This window comes from Bos mutus, chromosome 19 (genome assembly GCF_027580195.1).
Source record: "Bos mutus isolate GX-2022 chromosome 19, NWIPB_WYAK_1.1, whole genome shotgun sequence".
NCBI lineage: Eukaryota > Metazoa > Chordata > Mammalia > Artiodactyla > Bovidae > Bos > Bos mutus.
This window is the reverse complement of record NC_091635.1, coordinates 29,643,639-29,649,288: the sequence shown is the minus strand read 5'-3', so window position 1 is coordinate 29,649,288 and position 5,650 is coordinate 29,643,639. Positions and strand designations below refer to the sequence as shown.

The 5,650-nt window shown below is 47.4% G+C and overlaps 1 non-coding gene across 1 annotated transcript; it reads left to right on the top strand.

Annotated features, from left to right (window-relative positions):
• The first annotated feature begins 2,239 nt into the window (after nt 1-2,239).
• On the top strand, nt 2,240-2,430 carry LOC138984040 (U2 spliceosomal RNA). Its single transcript, XR_011461399.1, has one exon. It is a non-coding gene; the product is annotated as a U2 spliceosomal RNA (small nuclear RNA).
• Nucleotides 2,431-5,650: the final 3,220 nt, after the last annotated feature.

Below are 5,650 nucleotides of genomic sequence, written 5' to 3'. Positions count from 1 at the left end.
GAAAGTGGGATGTGAAACAGGAAGGCTCAGGGTGAGTAGGTGGAGATAGCTCACAACACTGTAAAATGGTATCATTCCTATTTTACAGGCAAAATGTGACTTTCCCTGGGGTGTACTCATGAAGGCATTCCCATGTGCTTGCATTTCCACGTGTGACTTCACAAGTACTCTAATCAGAAAGGCATTCTTAATCATCCCAATTGAAATATCAGGAGCCAGCCAGTTCAGTCACTCAGTCGTGTCCGACTCTTTGTGATCCCATGGACTGCAGCACACTGGGCTTCCCTCTCCATCACCAACTCCCAGAGCTTACTCAAACTCATGTCCATTGAGTCGGTGAGGCCATCCAACCATTTCATCCTCTGTCATCCCCTTCTCCTTCCGCCTTCAATCTTTCCCAGCATCAGGGTCTTTTCCAATGAATCGGTTCTTAGAATCAGGTAGCCAAAGTATTGGGCCAAAGTACTGGACTTTCAGCTTCAGCATCAGTCCTTCCAATGAATATTCAGGACTAATTTCCTTTAGGATGGACTGGTTTGATCTTGAAGTCCAGGGAACTCTCAAGACTCTTCTCCAAAACCACAATTCAAAAGCATCAATTCTGGACCCCTGGTTTAAAAAAACCTGAGGCCCTAGTGGTTAGCAGGATGCTTGAATGGGAATCCTGATTTTGTTTCACATTAGGCAATTGCTTAGTCTCTCAGCACTTCCATCTGCACCAGTGCTTTCTATTAGAATTATGTGATTCACACAACGTAACTTTTTTCCCCCTTTGGACAAGCTGTGTGGCTTTGGGGACCCCAGGTTCCCAACCAAGGATGGAACCTGGGCTCCTGCACTGATAATACTGAAGCCTAACCACTGGACTGACAGGGAATTCCATCCCGCAGGTAAATTTAAATATTCTTAGGCATAAAAAAAAAATAAAGAGAAGCAAGTGAAATTAAGTTTAATATGTTCTTTAACTCAAGATATTTCAGAAATGCTCTGGTGGTCCAGTGAATAGAACTCCATGCCTTCGATGACAAGGGCCTGGGTTCCATCCCTCCTCAGGGTTCTTCCAAACCCTGTGGAGGCTCCTCCCCAGGAAAAAAAGATATATCTAAAACATCATTTCAATATGTAATTAATATCAACATTACAGAGATATCTTACAGTTTTTAATACTAAGTCTTTGAAAGCCTATGTGTGTTTTACACTTTCAATACCTCTGAATTGGGAGGAACCACCTGCCCGGCGCTTCCTGGCGGCATGTGGCTAGTGGCTGTGACAGCTCAGATCAACAGAATGGTGGTGGTGGTTGTTTAGTCGCTAAGTCCTCTCTGAGTCTTTTGCGACCCCCTGGACAGCAGGCTGCCAGGCTACTCTGTCCATGGGATTTCCCAGGCAAGAACAGCAGAGTGTGTTGCCATTTCCTTCTCCAGAGGATTTCCCGAGCAGGAATAGAACCCAGGTTTCCTGTATTACAGGCGAATTTTTTACAATCTGAGCGACCAGCTTAGCCAACAGCTGAGGAGGAGAGGTAGGGAAACGAGGTCCTAGGCGGAGGGAGCTTTCGGTAGGAAGCCCGGGATCCGTTTGGTTAGTAGGGGCACCGAAGCACGGGCACTGGAGTTGGAGTGAACCCCTCCCGCGGCCCGGCCCCGCCCTCCGCATCCACACGCCCCCTCCCTTCCCCACTGTGGGCCATCCGCCTTCCGCCTGGCCGGGAAGCCCCCTCCACACACCCGACCCTACGGAGCCCCTCTCTCCGCAGGCGGAGGCCTGGGTAACACACTGCAGTTCGGCCGTTTCTAGCGAGTGAGTCTTGCGACCTTGTCTTCAGGAAAACTCTCGGCCAACAGCTCGTCGCACGGGTCCCTCTCGCCGGCCACACCGCACCCCCTCCGGTCGGGTCTCTCCTCTCCACTAGCACCAAGGAGGAGCTCCCCTGCCGCCGCCCCGAGGCCGTCCCCAGGGCTCTGCGGTCCCGCCGGAGCCACGCCTTCTTGGCGACAGAGGGCGGGGCATGCAGATTCGAGACGGCGCTTCCGCCCGAGAACCACAAAGCCGCGGCAGATGCGGGATTTCTCTTTTACAATGTGGAGAATCCAACTTCTGCCCGAGAGTCTGGTGTAGTGCCGCCATAGCACTGTCAACGAGGCAAAGGAAGGGAAACCTGGAGTGAGCGGGGACCCGGTCACACTGAGTGCAACATGCACGACAGCCGGACGGTGACAGCGGCGGGCAATGCAACACTATCGCTTCTCGGCCTTTTGGCTAAGATCAAGTGTAGTATCTGTTCTTATCAGTTTAATATCTGATACGTTCTCTATCCGAGGACAATATATTAAGTGGATTTTTGGAGCAGGGAGTTGGAATAGGAGCTTGCTCCGTCCACTCCACGCATCGATCTGGTATTGCAGTATCTCCAGGAACGGTGCACCCCCTTGGGGACACTTATGGAAGTACCCAAAGGCAGAAACTGGCCCTTTCCTGTTAAAGGATTTGGCTATCTCAGCCACGGTTATCAAGACAGAAAGACAATCTTTAACAAGTGGTGCTGGGAAATCTGGTCAACTACTTGTAAAAGAATGAAACTAGAACACTTTCTAACACCATATACAAAAATAAACTCAAAATGGATTAAAGATCTCAACATAAGACCAGAAACTATAAAACTCTAGAGGAGAACATAGGCAAAACACTCTCTGACATACATCACAGCAGGATCCTCTATGACCCACCTCCCAGAATATTGGAAATAAAAGCAAAAATAAACAAATGGGACCTAATTAAACTTAAAAGCTTCTGCACATCAAAGGAAACTATTAGCAAGGTGAAAAGACAGCCTTCAGAATGGGAGAAAATAATAGCAAATGAAGCAACTGACAAACAACTAATCTCAAAAATATACAAGCAACTCCTACAGCTCAACTCCAGAAAAATAAATGACCCAATCAAAAATGGGCCAAAGAACTAAATAGACATTTCTCCAAAGAAGACATACAGATGGCTAACAAACACTTGAAAAGATGTTCAACATCACTTTATCAGAGAAATGCAAATCAAAACCACTATGAGGTACCATTTCACACCAGTCAGAATGGCTATGATCCAAAAGTCTACAAATAATAAATGCTGAGAGGGTGTGGAGAAAAGGGAACCCTCTTACACTGTTGGTGGGAATGCAAATTAGTACAGCCACTATGGAGAACAGTGTGAGATTCCTTAAAAAAACTGGAAATAGAACTGCCTTATGATCCAGCAATCCCACTGCTGGGCATACACACTGAGGAAACCAGAAGGGGAAAGAGACACGTGTACCCCAATGTTCATCGCAGCACTGTTTATAATAGCCAGACATGGAAGCAACCTAGATGTCCATCAGCAGATGAATGGATAAGAAAGCTGTGGTACATATACACAATGGAGTATTACTCAGCCATTAAAAAGAATACATTTGAATCAGTTCTAATGAGGTGGATGAAACTGAGCCTATTATACAGAGTGAAGTAAGCCAGAAGGAAAAACATAAATACAGTATACTAACGCATATATATGGAATTTAGAAAGATGGTAATGATAACCCTGTGTACGAGACAGCAAAAGAGACACTGATGTATAGAACAGTCTTATGGACTCTGTGGAGAGGGAGAGGTTGTCAGTTGTCATTTGAGAGTTGGACTATAAAGAAAGCTGAGCCTTGAAGAGTTGATGCTTTTGAACTGTGGTGCTGGAGAAGACTCTTGAGAGTCCCTTGACTGCAAAGGAGATCCAAACCAGTCCTGGGTGTTCCTTGAAGGACTGATGTTGAAGCTGAAACTCCAGTACTTTGGCCACCTGATGTGAAGAGCTGACTCATTTGAAAAAAACCTTGATACTGGGAAAGATTGAGGGCAGGAGGAGAAGGGGACGACAGAGGATGAGATGGTTGGACGGCATCACTGACTCAATGGACAAGGCTTTGGGTGGTCTCTGGGAGTTGGTGATGGACAGGGAGGCCTGAGATGACCTCAGTCGCACGACGACTGAGCGACTGAACTGATACTGATACTGATCAGGTGTAAGTGAACATTTTCTGAGCAGGAAATCTGATTTCCGTGACGTTTTTCTTATGCTTTTACTGAAGGCCTAATAGCTGGTGCTGGGAAGGCAGAGGCTGGAGGAGGCTGGAGGGTGGAGAAGGTTATGAAGAGGCAGTTGCAGCAGGTTGTAATGTCTTAGGAGACAGATCCACATGGGGACAGATTCCAGCATCCATCTGCACAGGAGACTGGCACTTGAGAGACCTTGGCCTCAGGAGTGCTGTTGGGTGATCAGCAAGAAACAGCAGTCAGAGCCCCAAGAGGGTGACAGTGCCGTGGGAACAATAGCCAACAACTGAGAGGGGGGAGGAACAAGCTCACCAGAGAGAGACAGAGGTGAGTTGAGGGGCGGGAATCAGGCTCCCTGTGCAGGGAACTCGCTGTCGCCAGTTATCTGAGCTGAGGGACTCTTTAGAGCTTTCACAACGGGCCCAATCCCAGAGACCTTACATGTTTGATTCAGCTTTTTAAACGTGTGTTTACTTTTCTGGCTATGTCGGGTCTTAGTTGTGACACACAGGCTCCAGAGAGCTCAGACTTACATGCCTCCATGCATGGGGAATCTTAGTTCTGCACCAGGAATCACACCGTGTCCCCTGCACGGGGAGGCGATACTTAACCCCTGACCACTGGGAAGTCCCTGACTCAGCGTCTTGGTTTCATAGACTTCTGTCAAGGCACCCGTGTTGTTTGGCCCACTTAATGGCTGCATGCTCAAATTTTGGGAGCTTGTCAGATCATCTGGAGGACTTGATAAACACAGATAAAACACAGATAAACACTGGGGCCTTCTTTCAAAATTTCTGATTCAGAAATTTGAAGACTTTGTCAGACCCAGCCTAAGCACAGTATACATTGTCTCATTGACCCTCATCCAGTCACCCAAACACATTCATCAAAAGTCAAGTACATTCAGAGCACTAGGTGCTCGGAATAGACCAGCAAACAAAAGGTTTCCCATCAAGGTGAAGGTACAGCACTAATGACTGTATATTTGTGACTATACCTACATTCTATGTGTCTGTGTCCATATCTACACGTGTACCTATGCCACGTGAGCATCATGGGTGTCAAAGCCACTTGGCAGCCAACAGAAATACAAGACCAGGGAGAGCGAGATGATGAAAAATAGGAAGGCTCAGGTGAGTAGGTATAGATGGTTTGCAAGACTTCAAATGGAATTATTTCTACTTTACAGCCAAGAAGGGACATTCCCTAGGATATACTCACTTGGACATTCTGATGTACTGCATTTCCTCGTGTAGCTTCACAAGTACCCTCATCAGAGAGGCATTCTTATCATCCCCAAAGGAAGTAGCAGGACACCAGTTTAAAAAACCTCAAGTTCCAGTGGTTCAGATCAGGTCAGATCAGTCGCTCAGTCGTGTCCGACTCTTTGCGACCCCATGAATCGCAGCACGCCAGGCCTCCCTGTCCATCACCAACTCCCGGAGCTCACCCAGAAGTCATGTCCATCGAGTCAGTGATACCATCCAGCCATCTCATCCTCTGGCATAATGTCTCTGCTTTGAATATGCCATCTAGGTTGGTCATAACTTTCCTTCCAAGGAGTAAGCTGCCTT